Genomic DNA, 27,409 nt, shown 5'->3' on the forward strand with positions numbered 1-27,409 from the left:
TGCCCATGAAGTCTCCACCTGTGGCTGACAGTGCACCTCAGAAAAGAGAGCATGTGGGTGGATTTCAAGTTGATGGGGTGCTGAGGAGCAGGCACAGTAGTGCATCTGTACCCACATAATCACATCTTTGCCACCTACTGTAAGAGACTTCTGATGGACAGGTCACTCCCCACACAGCAGCCGAAGGGGGCCTTGAAGAGGAAGTCAGGTTGCACCACCTCCCCGATCAAAATTCCCAAATGGCTTTACATTCTGCTCACTACAAAATCTGAAGTCCACTCCAGGATATCAGGGTGCCCATCCTTTTTGTTTGTTTGTTTGCAGTAAATGCTCTGCCACTTAAGCCACACCCCTAGCCCACCCCCATACTTCTTACCACTCCCCGCCCCCTTCCTCAAAGGCCTCCTCCTACCTCAGGACCTTTGCCCAAGATCACTGTCTGCAAGTTTTTCTCCCTGACTTCACTCAGGTCTCTGCTCCGATGACCATCTCGGGGAGACTTTGACCGACTTCAGTACCTAAATAGCTCCCATCACTCCTCCCCTTCCCCTCATGGCTCTTAGCACTTCAGGCTGGCCATGTCCCTGACTGGAGGTTCAATGCCACTAGCATGGGGACTCTGCCTCGTTCACAGACTGGCATCCTAATGACAATGTATTGAACAAATAAACCTTCAACAAAATGCAGGAACCTCTTGGATCCTAGGAACCGGCAATGGTTTTACAATCTGAACAGAAGACTCCAGCCCATCAGCATGTCTTGTGCCTCCTCCCTTTGCTGTTTCTTTTTGTGGTGGTTATTGGGATTTGAACTCAGGGCCTCACGCTTGCTAGGCAGGTGCTCTATTGCTTGAGCCACTCCACCAAACTTTTTTTTTTGTGTGCGTGTTGAGTATTTTCAAGAGAGGGTCTCAAAAAGTATTTGCCTGGGCTGGCATTGAACCTTGACCCTCCTGATCTCTGCCTCCTGAGTAGCTGGGATTACAGGCATGAGCCACCGACACCTGGCTGGCTTATTTTTTCAAACAGGGTCTTGCATTTTTGCCTGGACTGCCCTGGACCACGATCCTCCTACTGATACCCCAAGTAGTTGGGGTCACAGTCACACACACCACCATGCCAGCTATTGGTTGAGATGGGTCATGCTAACTTTTTGCCTGGCTGGCCTTAAACTGCAATCCTCTAGGTCTCTGTCCCCTGAGTAGTTGGGATTACAGGCATGAACCACTGCACCCAGCCTCCTTTGCTGTCTCTGACACCTTTTCCTTGAGCTCAGTCAAGATTGCAGATTCATGTCCCACTGAGGAAAACGGACAGGTGCTGCCTGCCTCGAATGAGACCAACTTCCTCATTGGCACATCAGACACAAACAGATAATGTTCCCAGCAGCCTGGACTCTGAAGCATCATCCTCAGACACACAGGAGCCACACAGGGGAGGTAGAAAGCCCATGTGATCACTTTATCCAAGGCCTCAATCTATAGAGGGCCTAAGTGACAAAACTAAAAGGAGCCCCAGCTTTCCGAGAGAGCTGTGTTCACCCTGTGTACCCAGGAAGATCTAGCTGTATACCGTGTCTCTCGGTCTTGTGGCATGAGCCCCATAGGGAAGAACAGCATCTTTAGCACCTTGGGGTAAAGAAGCACTAGTAGGCTGGCAAGAAGGCAATCGAGCAAGGAGGGGACTGGGTGCAGTGACTCACACCTGTAATTCAGGCTACTCAGGAGGTGAAGATTCAGAAGATCATGGCTCAAGGCCAGCCTGGGGAAAAGCTTAGTGAGATCCCATCTCAGCCAACAAACTGTAATGGTACATGTCTGTAATCCCAGTCAAAAAAATAATGAAAGCAAGAAGGGCTGTGGGCATGGCTCAAGCTATACAGCGCCTGCCTTGCAAATGCGAGGTCCTGGGTTCAAACCCCAGTACCGCCAAAAAAAAAAAAAAGCATGGTCCCACAGGACACCCAGCATACCTGGGAGCTGAAGCCATGAACAGCCCACAGTAAGCCACTTAAGCAGCACTTCCCATGGAAGTGCACAAATACCCACATCTGCCCAGCCCCTCTCCAAATGAGCAAAATAAATTAATATACTAAGACACATGGAAGGTAAAATTTGCACGAGTGGCTAACATGAGGGTGAAGATGTAAGAACAATGCTGGGCTTGAACGGCGTTTCCCTGGCAACCCCCAGGACAGGGATTCCCAAACTTCTTCAGTTGGTGAAGCCCCTAATATCCCAGCAAATTATTCATGGTATTCCCTAAACCCAAAGAAGTAGTTAACAAAGCTGGGTGTGGTGGTGCACACCTGTAATCCCAGCTACTCGGGAGGTGGTGGTAGGAGGAATGCAGTTCAAGGTTGGCCCAAGCAAAAGCGCGAGACCCTATCTGAAAAACAAACTAGAAGTAGAAGGGTTGGGAATGTGGCTCCAGTGGTGGAGTGCCTGCGAGGCCCTGAGTTCAATCCCCAGTACTGCCCCAGCACCACCAAGAAGTACTTAAGAAGGAAGTGGTTAGGTCCAAACACTGCAAACCCAGCTTTGCACTGATGTTTCAGCATGAACCAATGCTAAAACCGTGGATCCACACTGCTGCTTCGCAGGGAAGGCCATGGTGTGGACTCTGCTGCATGTGGAAACTAGGCACCTCTATGCCACAGTGCCCTGCGGTACCCGGCCTCACACAGTGTGGGAACCACCTCTACAATGTGAAACTCTTTGATGGGGAAATTCTGGTCATTCTGGCCTCTGACTGTCCTTATGTCAGGGGGTGGTGGTAAGGGTGACCACAAGATGGTTGCACTAGAGGCCTGGGTGACTCTGTTCTGGGAGGATGTTTAGTCTGTGACTTTCTTCTTCTCCCCCATGACAAAGGAACATAGGGCAAGGCAGGGCTACAGGCCTAACATGTATGCCAGAAATAGCAGGAAGAAAAAGCAAAGAGGAGAGGAGGAGAGAGGAGAAGAGGACAGGAAAAAACAAGAAGAGTAACTTCCTCGCTGGACCAGGCTCTTTCGTTTTTTCTCCTGCACTGGCAGTCGAACCCTGAAGCGCTCTGCCACTTCAGCAACACCCCTAGCCCTTTTGTTTGAATTCTTTGTTGGAGATAGGGTTTTGGTAACTTTGCCCAGGCTGGCCTTGAACTTGCAATCCTCCTGCCTCTGCTTCCCAAGTAGCTGGGATTACAGAAGTGTACCACCATGCCCAGCTATGGACCAGGCTCTTGCTACAGCCCTGGCACCAGCTGGCTGAGACCCTGGTCAAATCTCTTCCCTACAGCTGGTTTCAATGTTCTCATCTATAAAATGAGGCACAGAAAAAGACATGTCAAAAGACTAGCCACATAGGTCTACCCAACTCAAAACACCAGCAGAACTGAACTGATCACTTATAATAAATCAGGTCTCTACAAAAGTTTAATAAAATATAACATACACACAGAGGGCAAAAACTATACAGGTGTCCTTTAAGATTTAAGAGGCAATGGTTCCAGGACCCCGTGAATACCCAAATCCTTCGATTCTCAAGTTCCTTTTATAAAATGACCTATCGTTTGCATATGACCTACACACAGCCCCCTGTACCTTCAGTCATCTCTGGAGTGACTGTAACACCTGATGCAGTGAAATGCTGCATGAATAGTTACTACATTTTATTTGTACTGTTTATTGATATCTTTCCATCTGTAGGTGGCTGAATCACAGGTGCAAAACCTGCACGTTGGGAGAGCTGACCCTACATGGACAGCCTTGACCTCTGTTCCTCCTGATTTCAACAGCAGACAGTTTCTGCTAGCCTTAGAGCAGGGGGAAGGACAGGAGCTCCAGTCGTACCAGACTGGACAAAGCAAGGTGGACACTTGGGCCAGAGAGCGCTGGTGGAGCACTTGCTACCAGTCTATGAGAAGACAAATGTGGTGAGAACAGAAGGGCCCCCTTCAGCCCGAGCTCAACCCTGGAGCACAAAGTCATTCCGCAGGAAGTGTGTACGCAACTTCCCATCAGCAAACAAGGCTGAGCCACCAGAGATGTTCGGTAACTCCTCTCTCCAAGGTGACATGAGAAAGGGTGACACAATCTTCCCTAACTGGCTGTCCAGGAAGTGCGGCATTCAAGCAAGACATTCGTATGGACTTCTTCATCTTTTTTCTGTTGGAGGGGGTCACTTAGCTTTTTGAAACTGTAGATTTACATCTATCTCTAAATGGGGAGATTTCTCAACCATTCTTTCCTTCCTTCTCTCCCTCCCTCTCTCCCTTTCTTTCTTTCCTCTCTCTCTCTTTTCTTCCTCCCTCCCTCCCTCCCTTTCTCTTTTTCTTTCTTTTTCTGAGTTCTGGGATTCGAACTCAGGGCTTCAAACTTGCAAAGCAGGTGCTCTACCACTTAAGCCACACCTCCGGTCCAGTCCTCACCTTTATTTCTTGAAAACTTTTTAGCCTCACCTTCTTTTTCCTCTCCTTTTGGGACTACAATGATGTGAAGATTAAATCTTTTTTTTTTTTTTTTTTTTGGTAATGCTGGGGATAAAACCCAGGGTCTTGTGCACGCTAGGCAAGTGCTCCATTGAGTTCACCCCTGTCTTTTCCTCTACCTTCTCCATTCACCCAGTGGTGAGACTTTTTTTACTTTCTTACTTTGGCTACTGTGCTTTTCACCAGTTCTAAGCTGTCTGTCTGGTTCCTCTTCGTGTCTTGTGTAATTCCAACTGCTGTGTCATTTTGATGCTGACACTGTTGACCGTCTATCTCACTCAACTTGAGATCTTCTTGATTCCTTGAATGATGAGTCATTTTCTTTTATTATATCTTAGGCATTTTGAATATTATATGACCCTGAATCTTATTTAAATTTTGGCTGGCCATCTCTGCCCCCTGCTGGTGGGAAAGGAGGGGAGGGTGCCACCCCCATGCTTTCAGATGGGACTTCAGCCTCCCCACCACACCTCTACCAAACCCTAGCTCAGAGGTTACTGCTCCCCTCCTGGCTTCCTGACACCGTGAGAAGGGGTAGTGAAGTGCTTGCTGGCTGTGACATCACACCTGGGGACAGCAGGTTTCACTGCTTCCTTGGGGAGTCAAGACTCCCTTGGCTTTTATGAAGATGTTACCAATGCTGCTGTGATGTTTATTCAAGGAACCGACACCAGCATTCTCAAAGGACAGACAGCACTGGCTTAATACAACCTGAAGTGAGAGCTAGGCTGTGTTATAACTGATGGTGGGAAAAAATATATATGTGGAGCCAGGTGCAGTGGCTCACGCCTGCAATCCTAGCTACTCAGGAGGCAGACATCATCATCTTGGTTTAAGGCCTGCAGAGGCAATAAAGCTCACAGACCCTATCTCAGACCAATGAAAAGCTGGATGTGGTGGCACACGCCTGTCAGCCCAGCTACACAGGAAGCATGAATAAGAGGATCAAGGTCCAGGCCAGCTCAGGCATAGCATGAAACCCTCTTCAAAAGAATAACTAGAGCTAAAGCAAAGCAAAGGCAAAGAGGCTGGAGCATGGCAGTGGTAGAGCACCTGCCTAGAAACCACAAGGTCCTGAGTTCAAATCCCAGTAGCTGCAAACAAAACAAAACAAAACAAAACAAACCAGGCTAATCTAACAGAGTAAGTGCTCCCTTCCAATGGTTAACATGCCCCATTAAATCACTGCTCATGGATGGATGGCCATCAGTATTTGACAGTGGCCATTAGTGTGAAAAGTCATTTTCAAAGACGAAATGTAAAATCTCATTACAGATCCTCATTAACAGGTGAATATTTGCAAATGATTTTGATGAAGGAAAAAACTTTGATGAAAGAAAAATGTTATCCTGACTAAAGTAATTCCATTCTTCTATTAGAAAACCTACATTGAAAGTTGTCAGTGGCTCACGCCTGCAATCCTACCTACTCAGGAGGCAGAGATCAGGAGGTTCGAGATTCAAAGCCAGCCCAGGTGAACACTTCTAAAGACCCTATCTTGAAAAAAACCACCAAAAAGAAGGGGCTGGTGGAGTGGCTCGAGGTATATAGGCCCTGAGTTCAAACCCCAGTACTGGAAAAAAAGTTATACTCAGAGTCTAGGCATGCTGGTGCGTGCCTGTAATCCCAGCTATGTGGGAGGCAGAGGTAGGGAGATTGCCCTTTAAAGCCAGCCCGAGGGCAAAATTAATCCAGCTCCTACAACTAACAGCTGAAGGAGCTGGGAGTGGCTAAAGTGACAGTCCTGAGCTCTAATTCCGTTCTGCCCCACCCGCCTCATTATTGTTTGAATTTTATCAACAAATGTCCTGGGAAGTTGTTTTCCATGCTGTTCCATAAGTACTTGCACAGTATTCTCAATTTTACCCTGGCCTTTGGCCTACGAGGCCTAAAGACTTACTACCAGGCCCCCTGGAGGGAAAGTTCACGCGCTAACAGTGCACCTAGTTAAAAACAGCTATGCACTGAGGAAAAAAGTAACAAAAAAGTGACAAAAAAGTAAAAGCTCAAAGTGGTCCTGCTGGCTGCTAGCGGTGCGCTGCTCACTCAGCCTCCCTGGACCTCTGGTGTCTTCTCCGTAACATGAGGACCACACTCAGCCCTGACAAATCAAGACTTCCCTGTGTCTTCCTGGAGTCCGACGGGAAGCACCTTTGCCACATTTCTATGGAGCCACCCGTCACTGTGTGATCTACTCAGGACCCACTGATGCATGCAGAGGAGGCTCCTGGGTGCTCGGAGATTGTCCAGCTGTGTGCCTTCGTGCTCCTCCATCTCTGCAGGTGCCATGGTTGGTCCTCTGGTGAAGGCGGGCTGAAGCCCCCACAGGAGGGCCCACAGTCCTGACGTGGGTCCTGCACTCATCAGCTGCTCTGATGTGCTGACTGGGAAACCCGCTCCCGCTTGTTAGAACTGTATCTGAGACAGGAGTGCAAGGGTCTCGAGCAGGGCCTACCCACCTTTACATTCTGACCCTGGAGGCCTAAGCTGGTGCCTGGTAGCCTTGCAAGCTACTGCCCTGTGCCCATGGCTACCAAGCACTCCTGCCCAAACAGCCCTGCAGCCTGTGCCAGCGCTCTCCTACTGGCCATTTTGTCACCTACCCGTGTGTCCCAAAGCACTGGAGATATTGGGAAGTGCAGAGCAGGCACAGCAATGTGGAGTGGGCTCTCGAGAAAGTTCAAGTACCAAAGTCACATGGACATGCATCCAGCCCATAGCAGGGGAGCCCGTCTCACGCCAGGAACCAAGAGGGGAACGAGCCTCCAATCTGGCCTGGGAGTTTGTCACCTATTAGGAAGGGCAGTCACCACCCATGTCATTCACAGCTACAAGGAAGATGAGGGCAAGATAGTGAGGAAGAGGCAGGCAAGACGTGCCCAGGGTCCAGCATCTGAACTGCTCATGAAGAATGAGCAGGGTCCACGGGTCAGGCCAGGGGGATGACAACATTTCTAACAGGAAGCAGGGCCACCAGGGCCTGAAGTGCATTTGCAAGCAGGGGTGTGGTGACAAGGTAAGAGTTGAGCTTTGTAAAGGGACAGCTGGGCGAGGGGTGGCCGCAGGAAGGCTGCCGCAGGAAGGTCACTTTGGAGATGGTGCCCACGCTGCATCAACAACACAGCCATGGGGCTGGTGGCATGGCTCAAGTGTTAAGAATGCCTGCCTAGTAAGTGTGAGGCCCTGAGTCCAAAACCCCAGTGCTGCCATGAATAAAATAATAAAAAATAAAATAACATTAAAAAAAAAAAAACAAAAAAACACAGCCATGGCCTTGACTGTGGTGTCCTAGAGAGCTCCACCAGACATCTAATGCCTCCAGCCGCCGGCTTTTCCCCCACATAACAGAGCTTAATTTGGATACACATGACCGCCACGAGTCTGACGCAGCACTGTGAAAGGGGAAGGTGACCAGCTACCAGCACTAGGTCTGTCCCAGCATGACTCTGCAGGGTGGGTATCGCTCTGTACAAGTCTGGCTGACCAAGCCCTAAGGGCTGATGGCTGCAACTTCTAGCATCTCTGGGGCTTGGGCTGCCAGGCCTGAATTCCAAGTGGCCCAACCCAGGGCTCTTCAAAGCCTTTGGCAGCCCGCTGCAGGGCATTTCATGGGTACAATTCAGTAGCATGATTCAGAGGTGGCTCAAGGTGACCTGTGGGCACAAAACGCTTTGCATGCCTTCAGGGTGGTTCGTGTCCTCACTGTCCCCTGGTGCTTCAATTTATTTTGTATAAGAATGTGGAAAGAGAAACACAGAGTGCTGGGAGGTGTGCCTCGGTATCAGCCAATTTCTGGGAAGACCAGTTCTGATGTCTGCTTCTACCTCTTAGCACATCAACAGAAAAACAATCTGCTGAGAGTGATCAGAACCCCATGCGCGAACACGCCACACACACACACACAGCAGCAGCAAGCCGCACCCCGGGTGACGCCAGGCCCTCTACCTTTTACAGAAAGGACAATGCGGCAGGCCAGTGCCAAGGTGCCCCTCCCAAAATGGAAGCACAGTAAAGACTGACTGACAGTTACAGCCCCAGAGAAACAAACTTGACTACCATGGGAAAGAGGGCCTGGGAAGGATGGCAGTACAGGAAGTGGAGCCACTCCCCGCCAGAGAAGACCGAGGACCAGTGGACCCTGCTCTGGGCAGAATTCAGGGCATCTCCAGGCTGGCCATGCAAGCCTTAAAACAGAATGAGTCATGGTGAGCTATGTCCACAGAGGGCTGTGTGACATGGCTCAGTGACATAAGTGTCCGTGCCCCGAGGGACTGGGCCACAGACCAGCCAAGAACGTTGATAGAGCTGAACTCTGAGTTTCTGACCTGGCTGGTGGCATGGCTCAAGTGGTAAGAGTGCCAGCCTAGCAAGCGTGAGGCCCTGAGTTCAAACTCCAGTGCTGCCAAAAAATAAATAAAATTCAAGTTTTTGAGTTAAGATTTAAATACAGGTTCCTGGATCTTTCCTTCAACCCTTGTGAAACACACACACCCCTAAGAGCCTAGGAAAGATGAGATACTGAGGTGCACAATCCTGTGCGGGTCCGAAGGACTCGGGAAAGAGCTGTGGAGACAGGGAGCCCCACAAAGGCAGCAGGTCTTGAGAAAAGCCTATGCCTATCTCCCAGGTGGACTCTCACAGCCTGCCACTCCCAAAGCCAGTGCCGTGTCTACACAGGGGCTTTCCAGACCCATGACATCCCCAGATGAGGCACTGCTCACGATAGCGTCCTCCTGCTCCTTCCAGCTGGAGGAGGAAAGGAATCGCAGGCCTCTGTCCAGTCACTCACCCACCTCTTGGGTTGAGGGACTTTCTGGCCTCCAAGGAGCTCATCAATCCCATCCAAGTATCACTGTGCTTCAGGGTTACAGAGCAAAGAATGACTGTGACCTTCCCCCACCCCAAACAAAGCTACTTTCTCTCTAGAATTCACCTTCACACAAACATAATGTGCTACACATACATACGCTGATAAAAAAAACCTCCCCCCCTCCCTGCTCTCTCCCTTCCTTCCTCTCTCCATCTCTCCACCCCTCTGGCCCTCCCTCAGGAGAGTGAGTGCACTTGCTAGGCAGGCATTCAACAACCACAATACTTTTTTTTTTTTTTTTTGTAGTACTGGGATCTGAACTAAGGGTCTCACACTCTACCACTTAAGTCACTCCACCAGCCCTTTTGTGTGATGGGTTTTGAGATAGGGGCTCTCAAACTATTTGCAGGGGCTGGCTTTGAACCGCAGTCCTCCTGATTTCTGTCTCCTGGGTAGCTGGGATTACAGGCGTGAGCTGTCAGCACCCAGCACACCTCAGTCCTTTTGCTTCCTTTGCAGATGGAGCCTCAAGCTTTTGCCTGAGCCAGCCTTGACCATGACCCTCCTCTTGTCTGCCTCCCGAGTAGCTAAGACTACAGATGTACCCATGCCTGACTACTATTCTACTTTTTGAGCCATTTCTTCCTGCTGCTTCTTTACATGGTATCTTTCCTGGCTATGTGAGTAGTCAGTCCACTGACCTGATGGGCCACTGCTTGCTGTTGTTTGCCAATCCTTCCCCGAGCACCTAAACGTAGGCCAGGCCAGGGGCTAAGGCAGAGGAAAAGGTATGAAAAGAACATGGTCTGCTGTACAGACCTTCAGTCTGCCCAAGGAAACAGTCTACACTGCAGACAAATGGGGAAATGCTATAAAAGAATTCACCAAGCCCTGTGGGCTGGAGAGGAAAGAGAGGAATCCACCCCAAGGAAGTGGAGAAATCTCCCCAGCTGGGCTATTATCTCCTTCTAAATGCTGAAATCAGAGCCCAGAGGGTTTGTTTTGTTTTTTGGTAATACAGGGGTTTCGACCATGCCCTCAGCTATTTTTTTTGCTTTAGTTATTTTTCTGGATAGGATCTCACAGTTTTGCTTAGGGCCAGCAATCCTTGTAGCTATGCTTCACAGTAGCTGGGATTATAGATATATACCACCCTGCCCAGCTTCTTGGCTGAGGTGGTGTCTCACTGATTCTCCCAAGTAGTTGTGATCACAGGTGTGCACACTACCACATCCAGCCCACGGCTCTGAGGGCTGAAGTGGTTTGCTTAAGGTCACACCACTGTTTAGAGGTAGAGATTAAATTAAATGTGGATCTGATTCTCAAGTCGTCTCTGACCTCTGACTTCCCTAAATAACATTAGGAAAGGCACCTTTAGACAAATAGCTTTGTTTTTTATAAAAATCTTTACATTTTCAACTAGACTTAAATCTTTATAGTTCCTTTGAGTGTGTGTAGTATTACAGATTAAACACAGGGCCTCGTGTGTGCTCTAAGCAAGTTCTCTAGCACTTGAGCCATATCCCTCGATCTGAATTTTCCTAATTGTCAGTATCAAAGTTGCTTTCAAAGAGGATTAGCCTCTAGCTGGACTGAGGCACAAGTCACCACTGCACGGAATGAATGGGGGTGTCCTTACAGTCTTCAGTCATTGAAGCAGGGGTGCCATTAGACTCTACAGCCATTAAAAGGGTAACCTGGAAATTATTAACATCTTTCTGTCAACACTTGATAACTTACATGAAATGCATGTATTTCTTAAATTAACCAGCAAAGCTCAGCCATGAAAAATAAGACAACTTGAATCTACCAAAGAGTTATCACTGGTAGGAAAAAAATCTTCAGCAAAAATGAACTCCAGTAGGATGCAGTGACTCATGCTTGTAATCCCAGCTACTCAGGAAGCAGAGATCAGGAGGGTGGTGGTTCGAGGCCAGCCTGGGCAATGAGTTTGACAGACCCTATCTTGAAAGAACCCAACACAAAAAAGGGCACATGGAGTGACTCTAGTGGTAGAATGCCTACCTGGCCAGTGTGAGGCCCTGAGTTCAAACCCCAATATCACCAAAAAAATTAAAAAAAAAAAAAAAGAACTCCAGAACCAGATGGTTAATTGGCAAATCTTGATTGAACATTTAAGAGAGAAATAAATGCCAAATCTATGAGAACTCTTTCAGAAGATAGAAGACTTCCCAGCTCATTTTATGAGGCGTGGATTGCTCTGACACTAAAACCAGACAAATAGAAAACTGGAGACCAACATGTCTCAGGGACAGAGGGGTAAAAATCTTCTAAACTATTAACAAGGTGAGCTGGCATGGTGGCTCACATCTATAATCCCAGCTACTCAGGAGGCAGAGATCCGGAGGATTGTCGTTTAAGGCCAGCCTGGGCAAAAAGTACCCTATCTCAAGCAATAAAAAGCTTGGTGTGGTGGTGTATGCCTGTCATCCCTGCTACGCTAGTGAGGGCAACTTGGGCTGCGTCACACACCATGGCATCACAGCAGCAGTGTGTGCAGGAGAGAGAGATCACACAGCAGGACAGGAAGCCAGAGAGCAATTCGGGTGCCAGGTTAAGTTTTTGTAACAGCTCTGTTGCAGGAACTGACCAGGATCCCACAGGATGTACACCAACTACTCCTTCTGCAGGCAGCACCTCCATGACCCAGGTACTTCTTCTAAGCCCCATCTCTTAAAGGCCTCATCACCTTCACACTGGAGACCCAGTTTCCAAAACACCAAGTCTTGGGGAAACCAAATTCAAACTGCAAGCAGCAACCATTGTCTCAGACAATCATGAGCAGTAGGACTTGGGAAAGTCTGATAAGTAGCCTCTGATTACAAAGGGAAAACAGGATTTTACAGTGGAGAATTTGGCCATCCCTGCCATGACCAAGCAGTAAAGGTCAGTGGTCTAATACTGGGACACAACGACATCAGAGTCACTTGCTGTGGTGTGAATGGAGACAGTACAATTTCTGTGACTGGCCATACAAAATACACACCCTGATTCTTATCACAAGAGCACATCATAGGAGCCCAAACTAAGGGACATTCTACAAAGAAATGGCCTGATTTTTTGGAAAATGTCAAGGTCATAAAAGACAAAGAATAAGGAACTGTTCCAGATCAAAAGAGAGATTGGTTACAGTCAACTGTGATAAAATCTTTAACTGGAAAAAAAGATTTTTCTTCTGCTGTAAAAGATATATATCTGGGCATGAATGGGCACACCTGTAATCCCAGTTATTGGGAAGATAGGTAGGAGGATTGTGGACAGAGGCCGACCCCAGTGCAAAAAACTCAAGACCCTATTTGAAAAATAATTAAAGCAAAAAAAAAAAAAAAAAAAAAAGGGTGGGGGGAGGCTGAAGGCACAGCTCAAGTGGTAGAGCACCTGCCTAGCAAGTGCAAGACTCTGAGTTCAAACCCCAGCACCACCAAAGAAAAAAGCTAGGGGCTGGGTGTAACTCAGTGGCAGACTGCTTGCATAACAAGTTTGAGTCTATGGTTTCTCTCCAACACCACAAAATTAACTAATTAACAAAGTAAAAAATTAAAAAAGAGCATCCTTGCCACCAGGCCTTCCTTACAGCATCCCTGGATCTCTGGGCACATATCTACCTTGTTCCTTTACTGGTTTTTTTTTTTCTTTTTTTTTTTTTTTTTTTGGCAGTACTTGGGTTTGAACTCAGGGCCTTCACCTTGAGCCACTCCACCAGCCCTTTTATGTGATGGGTTGTTTTCAAGATAGGGTCTCGTGAACTATTTGCCCTGACTGGCTTTGAACTGCGGTCCTCCTGATCTCAGCTTCCTGAGAGGCTACGATTACAGACATGAGCCCTAGCACCCAGCATTTGACCTCAGGGCCTGGCGCTCACTAGGCAGGCCTAGGCTGCTTGAGTCAGGCCTCCAGCTCTTCCTGTATCGTTCAAGTGAGCATTTACCCAGGCAAGCATTGTGTAAGTAGCTGGTGACCCGGATTTATCATCTCTGAGAACAAGAGTGGGTATCCTTGGGTCTCAAAAATAGAAAAGCCCTCAGCAGTGCAGTCGGGAGAAGGAAACCTCTGCCTTGAACAGCTAGCGGCGACGGGTTTCCTGCCAGTTCCCTATGCAGGAGCCGAGAGGAGGTGGGAGGGGCCACGCAGCACACTAGGAACCTGATCGGCCCTTTCTTCTCTCCAGTGATGAGTCTGTTGAGAGAAGCCTTATCTCACCACTTGACAGACACAGATTCAAAGATGTAGAGACCACGCAAACTACTGAAGTTCCCGAAGCCAGCAACGTCCAAAGTGTGATTCAGGGACCCTGTGGGACCCTGACTGCCACTTCTGCTGCAAGCCAAGCTATTATCTGCTACCCAAATGGCACAAAAGACAAGGAAGGTGTAGCCTGGCTCCTGGCTCACAACGGTCCCAGTCCTCCAGTACAGCTCAGCCACCCAGACTCAGCCAGCAGCAGGCTGTGTGTGAGTACCTTGCTTCTGCCCAACAAGTGACTTGGGCCACCTCTGCCACAGCTGGCGGGAATTAATGCTGCCACCAAGTTGAGGCCTCAGAGGCTCAGACAGCACTCTCTCGCTCTCGCTCTCTTGCTTTCTCTCTCTCTCACACACATACACCCTGCTAGCACTTCACCTTGACATCAGGCCACTGTGACGCATTAAAGGCTGTTGTGATTTTCAGTTCTATGACATGAGCAAGTCAGTAATAGTGAGATCCCAGCACTATGGGACACAGGACTGTCGTGTGTCCATAAAAGCAGCCACAGTTTACTAAACCATTAACCAAGTGACTTTTTACTGCCTTGACTGTGATGTCCCGTGAGTTAAGGAGACAAAACCCTTTGGTGCTGCCGGCCCAGGACAGGTACACAAGGCCATAGGACTCTCCTTCAGGCTGATGGCTTAATTCCCTACTGACAGACACCAAGACAGCTGTGTACCTGGCTGTACTGACAAGCTTGGGTCATGAGAATTACTGCTCTGTAGTGCAGCCTTCTAGTTACAAAAGATACCCAACTCCATCACATGTCATACCTGTATGAAGAGGAAATTTCTCCAGGGCCATGTATCGGTACATTTTTGTAGCTGTAATTAAACACCAGAGGCAGGGTAATTTTATAAAGAAGACAGGTTCACTAGCTCAGAGTCTGCAGAGTCAAGGGGATGGTGCCTACATCAGCTCAGCTCTGGTGGTGGTGGATAGCAAGAGTGTGTGTGGTAGGAAGAAATCACATTAGGCAATTAGGCAAGAAGAAGGAATAAAAGGAATACAAATAGGTAAAGAAACTGTCAAAATATCCCTATTTGCAGACGACATGATCCTATACCTTAAAGACCCAAAAAACTCTACTCAGAAGCTTCTAGACATCATCAATAGCTATAGCAAAGTAGCAGGATATAAAATCAACATAGAAAAATCATTAGCATTTCTATACACTAACAATGAGCAAACGGAAAAAGAATGTATGAAAACAATTCCATTCACAATAGCCTCAAAAAAAATCAAATACCTAGGTGTAAACCTAACAAAAGATGTGAAAGACCTCTACAAGGAAAACTATACACTTCTGAAGAAAGAGATTGAGGAAGACTATAGAAAGTGGAGAGATCTCCCATGCTCATGGATTGGTAGAATCAACATAGTAAAAATGTCGATACTCCCCAAAGTAATCTACATGTTTAATGCAATTCCCATCAAAATTCCAATGACATTCATTAAAGAGATTGAAAAATCTACTGTGAAATTTATATGGAAACACAAGAGGCCACGAATAGCCAAGGCAATACTCAGTCAAAAGAACAATGCAGGAGGTATCACAATACCTGACTTCAAACTATATTACAAAGCAATAACAATAAAAACAGCATGGTACTGGCACAAAAACAGACATGAAGACCAGTGGAACAGAATAGAGGATCCAGATATGAAGCCACACAACTATGAGCAACTTATCTTTGACAAAGGAGCTAAAAATATACGATGGAGAAATAGCAGCCTCTTCAACAAAAACTGCTGGGAAAACTGGTTAGCAGTCTGCAAAAAACTGAAACTAGATCCATGTATATCACCCTATACCAAGATTAACTCAAAATGGATCAAGGATCTTAATATCAGACCCCAAACTCTTAAGTTGATACAAGAAAGAGTAGGAAATACTCTGGAGTTAGTAGGTATAGGTAAAAACTTTCTCAATGAAACCCCAGCAGCACAGCAACTAAGAGATAGCATAGATAAATGGGACCTCATAAAACTAAAAAGCTTCTGTTCATCAAAAGAAATGGTCTCTAAACTGAAGAGAACACCCACAGAGTGGGAGAAAATATTTGCCAATTATACATCAGACAAAGGACTGATAACCAGAATATACAGGGAACTTAAAAAACTAAATTCTCCCAAAACTAATGAACCAATAAAGAAATGGGCATGTGAACTAAACAGAACTTTCTCAAAAGAAGAAATTCAAATGGCCAAAAAACACATGAAAAAATGCTCACCATCTCTAGCAATAAAGGAAATGCAAATTAAAACCACACTAAGATTCCACCTCACCCCTGTTAGAATAGCCATCATCAGCAACACCACCAACAACAGGTGTTGGCGAGGATGTGGGGAAAAAGGAACCCTTTTACACTGTTGGTGGGAATGTAGACTAGTACAACCACTCTGGAAAAAAATTTGGAGACTACTTAAAAAGATGGACATCGATCTACCATTTGATCCAGCAATACCACTCTTGGGGATATACCCAAAAGACTGTTACTCCAGAGGCACCTGCACATCCATGTTTATTGCGGCACTATTCACAATAGCCAAGTTATGGAAACAGCCAAGATGTCCCAGCACTGACGAATGGATTAAGAAAATGTGGTATCTATACACAATGGAATTCTATGCAGCCATGAAGAAGAACAAAATGTTATCATTCGCTGGTAAATGGATGGAATTGGAGAACATCATTCTGAGTGAGGTTAGCCTGGCTCAAAAGACCAAAAATCGTATGTTCTCCCTCATATGTGGACATTAGATCAAGGGCAAACACAACAAGGGGATTGGACTATGAGCACATGATAAAAGCGAGAGCACACAAGGGAGGGGTGAGGATAGGTAAGACACCTAAAAAACTAGCTAGCATTTGTTGCCCTTAACGCAGAGAAACTAAAGCAGATACCTTAAAGCAACTGAGGCCAATAGGAAAAGGGGACCAGGAACTAGAGAAAAGGTTAGATCAAAAAGAATTAACCTAGAAGGTAACACCCACACACAGGAAATCAATGTGAGTCAATGCCCTGTATAGCTATCCTTATCTCAACCAGCAAAACCCCTTGTTCCTTCCTATTATTGCTTATACTCTCTCTACAACAAAATTAGAAATAAGGGCAAAATAGTTTCTGCTGGGTATTGAGGGGGGGAGCGGGAGGGGGTGGAGTGGGTGGTAAGGGAGGGGGTGGGGGCAGGGGGGAGAAATGAACCAAGCCTTGTATGCACATATGAATAATAAAAGAAAAATGAAAAAAAAATAAATAAAAAAAAAAAAAAAAAAAAAAGAAGACAGGTTCACTAGCTCAGAGTCTGCAGAGTCAAGGGGATGGTGCCTACATCAGCTCAGCTCTGGTGGTGGTGGATAGCAAGAGTGTGTGTGGTAGGAAGAAATCACATTATCTCTTGGTAGGCAATGAGAGGTACTCCCCCAGGGCATGCTCCCAGTTAACCCAAGGACCTCCCACCAAGCTCCCCCTCTTCAAGGTCCCACCACCTCCTGACATGGCCACACTGGGGACTAAGCTTCTACCACATGAGCCTCTGAAAGGACACACCTAAACCAAATCCAGACCACAGCAACACAGAACAAGATAAATTCCTCCTGAGCACAGCCCACATTCACTGGCCTCTTGGTTGACTTTATCACAGGCCAGCTAGAGCACTTCAAGTAGCTTTCTGCTGGTCACCCATCATCTCACATGTAACTTCCAGGGTGGGGATGCTGGGGAGAAGCTGTCAAGAGCCCCAGTCTCAATGATTCTGTCCAGAACTGACCACACCTCTTCCTCTCAAGATGATTCCCTGCGTGAACTCTCAGAAGGCTCAGTCAGAGATGCAGGGAACACAGAAACACCTGGAGGACAGAAGGTGTGCCAAATTTGCTCAAGGCCATGGAAGGGGAGCTGATGGCAAAACTGGCCAGAGACTACTTGCCCAAGAACTCGTGACCTATCAACCTGATTTTTAAAAACTAAGACCAGTCACACACCATAACTTACACCTGTAATCCTAGCTACTCCCAAAGATGAGATCAGGATGATCACAGATGGAGGTCAACCCAATATTGATGTGCTAAATAAATACTAAAGGAACAAGATGTCCTGGACCAGAGGTGCCAGGTCACACTCCACTGCACAGCGCAGTGCCCACTAAGTGGCAAAAAGGCAAGGTAGACTTTTGTACTTTCCTATCAAGATGGCAGGACAGCACGTGGGAGGTACCAAGCACATAGCACTCCACTAGGACTGACTGCCTTCCACTGGGGCAAAGCACTTTTTCCCACTCATTGTACCAGGTCCCAAGCTCTACCCCTGCCTGCTACAGGACATGACTGTGACTGTCCTCTTGCTCCCATGCCCCTATAGTGTGTTATGACTGAGCCTGAAGCCCCAGAATCTGGCCTGATGGATCTAGGTAGCCCCCCCGCCCCGCAACAGTACCACTGCTCTGTTCTCTTTCCTTTTCTTTCTTGTTTTAAGAAACAAAAAAAAAGGGGGGTACCCTAAGACTGCAGATTCAGAGATCAAAGACTGAGAGGACTTAATGGTGCCAGGGAAAGGGAAAGGTATCTTTCATCCATAGAGCCTTGGGGACTAGGAAGATGGTGAGGCCACTGTCAGGGGGGTAGACTGGATGGGGACTTTCACTGCTGTGGAGGCACTAATTGACTTTTGCTTTCTTCTTTTTGTGGTACTGGGGTTTGAACTCAGGGTCTGCATCTTGAGCCACTCCACCAGCCTTTTTTTGTGATGGATTTTTTCGAGATAGGGTCTCACAGACTATTTGCCCTGGCTGGCTTCAATCCTCGATCCTCCTGATGTCTGTTTCCTGAGTAGCTGGGATTACATACGTGAGCCACTGGTGCCCAGAACTGACCTTTCAAAGTTGCAAATCACATAATAAGAACACTATTAACAATGCTGGGAGCGAAACCCACACCCAGCACATGTTCCCCCACTGAGCTCCACCCCAGCCCTCAAATACTGTTACATAAGGGCCCGGGGCCAGCGTGTGCACATGATACTGTGTGGTTTCATAAACCATCAAAGGTTCTGACCAATAAATAGCCTTGCTGTTGCTCACAGACCACAAGTCCAAGATAGAAAACTCTGTAAACCTGGAATATGTACCAACCTAAACTTGACCCTGAAAGAGCCCGCACAATTGGCCAATCCAGGCTCCTGTGTGTTCAAGAGCCACCATCACTGTTTGCAGTGTTGAAAACTAGCCCCAGGTGACCGAATCATTGCACATGTGTGCTGAGACGGTAACCACAGGTTCACATGTTCCTACGTGGCCCTGCCAACTTTTCTCTGCACCCAGTTAACCTAGTGCAATGACTTCAACGTGACTTAAGGATGACAGGTCACTGTGTTCTCAGATGTGGACATAAACACCAGAGGGAGTGATGATGCGAACGCTGAACTCTGGGCATGGGGCAGGGAGGGAAGGGCAAAGGAAAGACACTGAAGACAGATGGGGAGATAAAGTAAAAGGGACTATGATCTTCAATGATGTCAGTGCCACAGGGGGACTCAATGAGTCCACCATCCTCCCTGTACTACAGCCATGTGAACAAAAGCCAGCCTCTTCATTCTATTTTTATACCAGGGCTGTCACTTGAAGAACTCAAATCTCAGACCATTGCCCGTGGCACCACAGTTCAGGGCATCATAACATTCTAGCTTATTCTTGAAACTGATGAATTTCTGGAAAGCATTAGCTATGTACCAATGCCATACAAAGGAAATCAGAAAGGCCTCAGCCTCCAGCCTTCCAGTGAAATGACAATGCTCACATCTGCCACCTCCCAAGACGCCTCTTCAAAAGTGAAATAAGGGCCAGGCATGGTGATTCATGACTCTAATCCCAGCTACTGAGGAGGAACAAGATCCAAGGCGAGCCACAGGCAAAATTGTGAGACTTCATCTGAAAACCAAACTGGCTGAAGTGGCAGTGAGCTTGCCTTGCAGGCATAAGGGCCTCAGTTCAAACCCCAGTCCCACCAAAAAAAAAAAAAAAAAAGAAGTTTGAAAATTTTCACTGTAAGGATATGATGAATGTTTGAAGACACAGAGGTCTTCAGCCTGATTTAAACATGGCACAGTGACACATGCATTAAAATACCATGTTACCTATTAATATGTGTAACTTTTATGTCTTTACGTATCAATAAAGAGTGAATGTAATTTAAATTTTAAAAAGAAGTTAGCCAGGCATAGTGGCATAAAGCTGTAATCCCAGCATTCAGGAGGCAAGATGTGAGTGCAAGGCCAGCCTGGGCTACATAGGAAGACCCTGTTTCCAAAAGACAAAATAAATGAAAATTTAAAAAATAAGATAAAAAGCCTTCCTGGCAGTTTGCATGGTTCATAAGACCCCTGAAGGCAAGCCCACCACACAACCTCAGTCTCATGCAATCCATACCCCAGGCCCCCCGGAGCGGGGGTCAACATGAAACTTAGGATTCCTAGTGGCCTGCCGAGACCCAACTCAAATGGCACTTGTCCAGGGGAGCCTTGTACAATCCCAAAGGCAGCTCCCATCCACTCTGCTGCCAACGCTCTGCTCCTGTAACGCACACCAGGCCCAGCTCAGAAGCGCTTCACACCCATCACCAGTGAATTCAGCACACTCTGCCACGCTTGCTCAGTGTTTGCTTCCCTCCCCAACGGAGTCTCAAGGGCCTGAACCAAAGCCCACACTCTGACACAGCCCGAGGACTAAACAGTATTTTAAGTGTCATTCCACAGGGACCTAGCTCTGCCAAGAACAGGAAGAATCAGGTTGCTATAAAAGCAACCTTCTAGTGGGGTGCAATGGGGTGTGCCTGTAATCCCAACACTAGGGAGGAGGAGGCAGGAGGATGGCAAATTCAAAGGCAGCCAGGGCTACAGACTGAGTTCCAGATCAGCCAGGGCTATCTATAGGGTTTGACCCTCTCTCAAAAAAAGAAAAAAAAAAAAAAAAAAAAGACAGGTTGGGGGTTGGCTCAAGCAGCAGGGCGCCTGCCTAGCAAATGCAAGGCTCTGAGTTCAAACCCCAGTACCACAAAAAAAAAAAGAAGCAACCTTCTGAGTAATACCAGGAAGCAGAGCAGGTAGAGCAGGGACTCTTTCCCTAATTGAACTGATGAAATCAAGGCTGGCGTGGGCAGGTAAGCTGCCTCTAGCCCACAGCTTCATCCACTGTAAGTCTATCTATCCCAGCTAAAAGAATTGCACAGGAAAAAGCTCTCCTCTGCAGCCTGTGTAGAACATAAAAACAGAGCAACCGAAATTCTCTGTCTCTCTGGAATAGCTCTGGAAGATGTTCATGTTTCTTATCCTGTAAGAAACATGCCAAGAGATGTGTAAGGTGGCCCACACTTACTTGTGCATCATGGCAGTGGTTCTATTTTTGTTTTCTTTTAAGACAGGCTCTTGCTATGTAGCCCAGGCCTGGCCTCGAATTCTCCATCTTCCTCCCTCAGCCTCCCGTGTGCTGGAGCTGCAGGCATATGCTACCCCACCTGGCTGCTTTGTGGTACTGAGAGTGAAGAGTTGACACATTTTTCAGTGGTTACGTGTATTAGGATTTTCCCCTCCATTAAGTAACTACTGCTGTACAGCCAAAAGATGAGAAAACAGCACAAAAGGAACAAGGGGTCTGGAAGCAGCCTGCCTGGAGTGAGGCCTTGGTTTTGCCCTCATACCCTCTAGCAAGTGAGCCCATCTCTGACATGGCTGCCCCAGCATGAAGGGGACACTGGAACATGAACATTGGGGGTTCATCAGAAGAACCTGAAGTTCTGATATTGTGGGAGCAGGAGGACTGTGTATATAAATACTACAAAACAGTAGTCTGGCTCAATTTTCCCTGAAACACAAACATCTCTGCCAGTAGCAGTTAGCCTTCACAATTGGGCTTGGAATTCTGAATTTAAAAATGTTGAGTGCTACCAGGCACCAGTGGCTTACGCCTATAATCCCAGCTACTGAGGAGCAGATATCAGGAGGATTACAGTTTGAAGCCAACCGGAGCAAATAGTTCATGAGACCATATTTCGAAAACACCCATCACAAAAAACAGCTGGTGGATTGGCTCAAGGTGTAGGCCCTGAGTTCAAACCTCAGTCACCACCAAAAAAAAAAAGCCGAGTGCTGGGTTGGTGGAGTGGCTCAAGTGACAGAGCACCTGTCTAGCAAGCATGAGGCCCTGAGTTCAAACCCCAGTACTGCCAAAAAAAAAAAAAAAAAAAGTTGAGTGCTTTTTTTTTTTTAGTGAGAATGTAACAAAATAGCACCTTTTGGTACTACCTAGCAACTTTAAAGCCATAACACCCCCCCCACACACACATGCACACATTCTTCTGTGCTAGTTTCCTCTCTAACACGGGTTCTCTACCCCACGAGAAAGTCAGATCCAGGAAGAATTCATCCCTTATTCACTTCTATACTGCCCCTCCACACACACCTCAGGTTGAGCCAGGTGCATAGCAGGCGACCAGAATCTGTTAGATAAATAAATACAATGCAAAGTTTGCACACACCCTTCCAGCTCTTCTGCTGCTAAGAATTCATTACACAAAAATATTTGCTCAAGTACACAAACAGAAGAACAGGCAACTCACCCCAGCATTGTTCCTAACAGCAGAAAGTTGATAGGACACAAAGCTTCTTCAACAACAGTCACGACTGGAGTCACTTTTTTGATACTAGACACTAGACTATTGGTCTTTAAAAGAATGAGGTTAAGGGCTGGGGGCGTGGCTCAGGTGGTAGAACACCTGCCTAGCCAGTGTGAGGCCCTGAGTTCAAGCCCTAGTACCACCAAACAAAATTAAAATTTTTTAAATTTCAGAAAATAAAAAAATAAGAGTTTTTAAAAAAATAAATGTTTTTGTATGTGAAGAAAAATATACCATTAGTAGTGACTTTTTTAATCTCAGTATAAGGCTATGAAGGACACTATCTGTATTACATATTTCTGTAAAAATTTTCTTTAAATAATGAGCACTTAAATTTTTATAAATAAAAATAAATGTTTATGTGACGAGTCCCTTCTCCGTTTCACTTTTTTCCTCGCCTTAATTGCAGCACTAGGGATGGAACCCAGGGCCTTGAACAAGCTAGGCAAGCGCTCTACCACTGAGCCACACCCCCTCTACTTTAAAAATGAACTTGACAAAGCACCTTTGGCATGATGTGCCAAACAACACGCAGTGCCACCACCAGCACCTGCCCTCAGTTTGTCTGTTTCCCAATCCTGGGCATGGCTCCCTGAGGACAAGGAAGCCAAGCTGTTGTGGGGATGGGAGGCCACTTGGAACCACAAAAGGTTCTGTCACTACACAAGCTTCCACTTGCCAGTACTGGGATTTGAACTAAGGGCCTTGTACTGGCTGAGCAGGAGCTCTACCACTTGAGCCACACCCCCAGCCCTCAGCACCACCCCCCTTCCAAGTTTCTTTTCTTCTTTGTTTTTCAGTACTGGGGCTTGAACACAGGACCTTTACCTTGAGCCACTTCAACAGTCCTTTTTTTGTAATAGGGTTTTTCAGGACAGGGTCTTGCGAATTATTTGCCCAGGCTGGCTTCGAACTGCAATCCTCCTGATCTCTGCCTCCAGAGTAGCTAGGATTACAGGCGTGAGCCACTGGCACCCGGCTTCCAAGTTTCTTAAGAGCTAGATTGTCTTTTGCTTAAAATGTTCCATGGACTTAACAGGCAAATCTGAACTGCCAAGCAGTTCTGATTTCAAAGAGTCTTATCTCCTTAGTATATGTGGACTTACCTGTGGCAAAGCCTGATTTTCAAGGGGTTATGGGAGCATCAACTCAGAATCAATGGCAGGTCCTGAAATTTCAGGTTTGTAAGGCCCCAGACATCCCCAGTGGCTGGTTAGACACTCCTACTACCCAGGCGATCCACCCAGCTTACTATTCACCTGACTTTACCCTGGCTACAGTTAACTCTGTGACTTCCAGGTGCCAAAGTACATCCCTGGGATATGTTCTATTCTAAACACAACTTGACCCTTGGGTCAAGGGTCAGAGAGAAGACCTTTGGAGAGGTGAGACCACTGAACACAATTAGAAGCTAATATTCCATTTTCTCAAAGGCAGGCCTATTTCCTGCCACTTGTGAACGTGATTAAACTATCTGCTCAATGAAACAGGTACCCACCCACATCACTCTCTTAAGCTGGACGGGCTGGCACACACCTGTGATCCCAGCACTCAGGAGGCTGAGACAGGAGGATCACGAGTTCAAATGTAGCCTGGCCTACATTTGGACCCTGTCTCAAAATAAAACAAAAAGAATCACTCGGTCAAAAGGGAAACAAGAACTCTTTAAGTGGACTGTCTGGGTTCCCTAAGTGGTCCCTTTGTGTTTTTTCAAGCAAGCCAACCTCAGCACCACTCAAAAGGGACGTGCGTAGATGTAGTTTGTGTATGGCTAATGAAGCAATGCCTTCCCCACAAACGGGAACCGAGGAATTGCAGCACTGAGGAGACAGCAGATCCCAGAAGGTTAGATAACTGCTTGGCCTACAAAGATGTCAGTTCTCAACACCACTCTCCAGACCTTATCTTGAACCTCAAAACGTCAGAGTAAGGTGGCATTTGGGCCACTGAAACCCAAACAGGATCAAAGAAGTCATGCATACTGTCACAATGACAAGATTCAAACCCAGGACCTCCTACACCAGTGGAGTCTCTCTTTAAGCTTGCATTATTCCCCAGCTCGGCCCTGACTCAAAGCAAAGACTGCAGCATGCAGCTTGCTGAACCCCAAAGTCCTCAGTAATGGTGACTCGCCTTGAGAAATAAAAAGGAAAAAAGCGGAGGTCAGGCGCCCTGATGCTCCCCTCCAGCCGCCCAGCACACCAGAACCTCTTACCCAGTTGCTCCCACAGGTGAGGGTGTCACCGCTGTCCAGGAGAGGCTGGAAAAAGTGTGTCGCAGAAGCCACTGGGGAACCTGCCTGGCAGAGTCACCGGTCCTGGGATGCACACCGGGAGATTCCCAGGAGCCTCAACCGAAGCTACCTGTTGCTGCACGGTCTAGTTCATGTTACAATCATCGGGCACCACCTTCGAGCGACCCCTTGTTCTGCTGCCTCCCCAGCCTCGTCGCACAGATGGGGAAACTGAGGCTTGGAGAAGTTAAGCAGTTTAGCCCGGGAAAGAGGGGAAGATTGGAGCCCCTCAGACGCTAAGATTCGGACCCTACCCAGCACGCTCCGTCGTGGGCTGTGGAAACCGCGACCCTCACGCCGCGACGCGAGATTAACTCGAGGGGAAGAAGGGCCGAGGTGGGAGCCGCGCCTTTCGCGCGATCGTCGGGTGTGACGCGCAGCGACACCGGAACGAGAGCCTGTGCCAACGCCGATGGCCGGGAGGGCCAAAGGGGTTCGACACTACGAAGCCCTCCCCATCCCCCAAAATCCCGACCTCACCCAGGAGGCGCCTACAATCCGCACACTCACCGCCGACAGCCCCGCAGCTCTCTGCAGCACCTGGGCAGGACGCAGGGCCGCACCACTGAGGCGCTACCACCGCCCGCGCGGCCGCGGGGGTGGAGGCGTGGCCTCTGCAGCTGCCGCCCCGCCCACTAGAACAACGCGCGCTGCCAGGGCGAGCGGGCCTCTCCTTTATTCCTCCCCTATGATTTCGTGCTGTTTGGTACGGCCCGTCTCGGCCACGCCCCCTCGGGTCTCGGCACAGCCACGCCCCCGAGCCAGGCACTCAGTTCCGGGGCGGGCGGTCCCGGCAGTTTCCGCGTTCGACCTTGTTGTTCCCCCCGAGCGCGCTGTCCACTGTTATGGGTCACCCCGGGGTCGTGGCTTTGCGTCACCTCGTGGAGCCTCTTGCTGTCAGCTGTCGCTCGTGTATGATCGTCCTCCACGACCCTTGGTTTCCTCACCTTGAAAATGGCGAGGCTGCAAGCAGAGCAGATCTGAGGTGCCACCGCCTGACCATGCGGAGGGCTGACCTTTTTTTTTTTTTTTTGGGTAGGGGAGTGGCCAGGCAGAGGGGTGAGGGCTCAGAGGGTTTGAAAAGTCTGGCTGTCTGGGTTGGGGGTTAAGAATCTCACCTCTATCCCCTTCTGGTTTCTAGGTAACAGAGATAGGAGGATTTTGTAATAGAACCTTTGTTCCTAAAGGATTTAGTGTCATGCAGTAATACTGACAGCTGTAGAAATGTAAGCCATTGCCATTTTGACTATCACTATTATAACAATAATATTATTATCGTTAGAGACTCAGCTGTGAATTCCTTTTGGAACAGTGAGCAACTCACTTCTCTCAGATCCTATACTCCATCTTTAAAAATGGGACCAACCAACCAACCACCAAATGTGAACATACTGAAGTCCTACATAAAAGAGGGCGTTATTACCATGGCCCCAGTGTTATGCTTTCTAGGTCCAGAAACCAATCTGATCCATCTGTATTGAACCTGCCCTCCAACAGGTGTGGTGCTTGGGAAAGCCCTCAGGGTAGGGCACAACATGTCTAACTAGAGGACTGAAAGAGGGACTCCTACACTAGGCCCTGGAGAGAACTTGGAGGGGGGGAAGGAATTCATCCCCTAAATAACTGTACTCTCCCACCTTTCAACACCCAGTTGGATATCTCCTCCAGGTGTTCCTCTGATTTTTCAAATTTTGCCTTTGACTCCTCATGGGGCCTCTTCTGAGGCCAGAAAGCCTAAGGACACAGCTCTGGTCTCTCTGCAGTTTTCTGCATTGATAACATAACATCAGAAAACAGGAATCTTCTTTTGTTCAGGAAACAGGAATCTTCTTTTGTTTTTCCCCATGAACCGAAAACTCAGTCCTATAGATTCTGCCTTCAGGATCTCTGCTTCTCCTCCTTCCTGCCCCTGCCCTGGGGGCCCACCTGGGCTCACCTAGCTGATTCCAGCAGCTTCCTGACTGTGTTACCTTCAATTTGTCCTATAATCCCTTCATTTGCTGTCCTGTCACTGCCCTCCCTCCGCACCCCCGGGGGGCGGGGGGGCGGGGGGGCGGGGGGGGGGAACACTCTCTAGCTAGAGGGCTTGCCTAAAGAATGGGAGGCCTTGAGTTCAAACCCCACTACCACACACACACAAAATATCTTGGCAGAGATGCCATTTTTCAGTTATGACTATGATCATGACCAAGTCCAATAGGAAAAGGGGACCAGGAACTAGAGAAAAGGTGAGATCAAAAAGAATTAACCTAGAAGGTAACACACATGCACAGGAAATTAATGTGATTCAGCTCCCTGTATAGCCTTATCTCAACCAGCAAAAACCCTTGTTCCTTCCTATTATTGCTTATACTCTCTCTTCAACAACATTAGAAATAAGGGCAAAATAGTTTCTGCTGGGTATTGAGGGGGTGGGGGGGAGAGGGAGGAGGCGGAGTGGGTGGTAAGGGAGGGGGTGGGGGCAGGGGGGAGAAATGACCCAAGCCTTGTATGCACATATGAATAATAAAAAAAAAGAAAAGAAAATAATAATAAAAAAAAGACAAGGAAGCTCACTGGTGGTATAGAGCAACTGCTGACATAAATTGATAAAGTAAAAAAGACTAGGTGCTGAGCAGTAGGGATAGAACACCACTGTTAGTTGGTGACTCACACCTGTAATTCTAGCTACTCAGGAGGCAGAGATCATGAGGATTGAGGTTCAAAGCCAGCCTGGGGCAAATAGTTCTCAAGACCCTGTCCTGAAAATACCCAACACAGCCTGGCACCAGTGGCTCATGCGTGTAATCCCATCTACTCAGGAGGCAGAGATCAGGAGTACTGTTTGAAGCCAGCCCCAGCAAATAGTTTGTGAGACCCTATCTCGAAAATACTCAACATTAAACAGGGCTGGTGGAGTG

The 27,409-nt window shown here is 47.7% G+C and overlaps 1 protein-coding gene across 3 annotated transcripts in view; it reads right to left on the reverse strand.

The window, feature by feature from the left end:
• Nucleotides 1-25,155, reverse strand: part of Por (cytochrome p450 oxidoreductase) — a 48,311-nt gene extending 23,156 nt beyond the window's left edge. Inside the window, exon 1 of one of the 3 annotated variants that reach the window (XM_074075697.1) lies at nt 25,020-25,155. The gene's annotated coding sequence lies outside the window, so the exon portion shown is untranslated. The other 2 variants (XM_074075699.1, XM_074075698.1) reach the window with 2 other exon arrangements.
• Nucleotides 25,156-27,409: the final 2,254 nt, after the last annotated feature.

Source organism: Castor canadensis, chromosome 6, assembly GCF_047511655.1.
Source record: "Castor canadensis chromosome 6, mCasCan1.hap1v2, whole genome shotgun sequence".
NCBI lineage: Eukaryota > Metazoa > Chordata > Mammalia > Rodentia > Castoridae > Castor > Castor canadensis.